The sequence below is a fragment of the Toxorhynchites rutilus genome, chromosome 1, assembly GCF_029784135.1.
Source record: "Toxorhynchites rutilus septentrionalis strain SRP chromosome 1, ASM2978413v1, whole genome shotgun sequence".
Taxonomy (NCBI): Eukaryota; Metazoa; Arthropoda; class Insecta; order Diptera; family Culicidae; genus Toxorhynchites; species Toxorhynchites rutilus.
In genome coordinates, this window is record NC_073744.1 from 171,882,806 (window position 1) to 171,883,894 (window position 1,089).

The window sequence follows — 1,089 nt, forward strand, 5'->3', positions numbered from 1 at the left end:
TTCTGGAACACGAAAGAAAGACCGAATAAACTTCTATTAACGCTTTATTAGAACGAAGGTGTTAACTGCACGAAGTGCTTACATGGAGTGAATAAAAAGTAAACGTGTCTCTTCCGTTACACTGTTTGTTTGTTTGCTTGACAACCTGCGTTGCTATCCAGTGTAACCAGAATAGCCGATTGCTACTTCGATGACAAATATATCGCGCAACTCTGTGTTAATCAGTCATTGTATGCGAGTGGCATGTTATTTACACCAAACTGCGACTCAATATGCGCTCCAACACGCTACGTTTGTGGCACGTATGAGTCGTGTTGGTAGTCTCGCGTTCGCTTACGAGCGCTATACGCTTCTCAATTTGCGCCTAGCCTAATGATTCTGTTGCTTCCATTAGGAAGATAAGGAAATTTTATTTTCTATCATTTTCAAACTTGTAGTAATACTAATGTTGTGAAATAATGTTGTTTTTTGTATATGGAAAAGTAGTATTATTGAACACCGTTGGAAATGACCAAGTGTTTCGGAGCCCAAGTGGATCACGAGCGTGGAACCATTTCAAACAAGTTATCAAAGCTTTGAAATGTATTTGTCATGGAATTTGTATTAATTCAAACAAAATTCAAACAAATCTAATTTTTCTGTTGTTCAAAAATATTAAACAATAACACACCCGACCGAAGTGTTATGAAGATAGTATTATAGAAATATAGATATGAAATATGATCGTTGTATATATTATAACATGAATATTCTCTAGTAATGTAATATCAAGTAAATTTGTAGAAAATACATTTAAGCCCGTATTTTAAACAAACTACTGTTAATTAAACAAAAAATGCAACCCGGAGCGTCGACTGATAAGCCTAATTTGACCCCTTACTTGCTTGTACCTGAACATCACTGTTTTAAAAAAGTTTACTGAAAAGGGAGTCCATATTGTAAAAAAATGAATCAGTAGCCGGAACTCGTTTCTCCTACGGTAGTGCATTACACACCACATCACAGAGTGTAATAAAATTCTCTCGGTGCGCCCCCCTGTTATGACTGTTTTTGCTGCTGTTTTTGTTGTTATTGTTATTGTTCCATTGC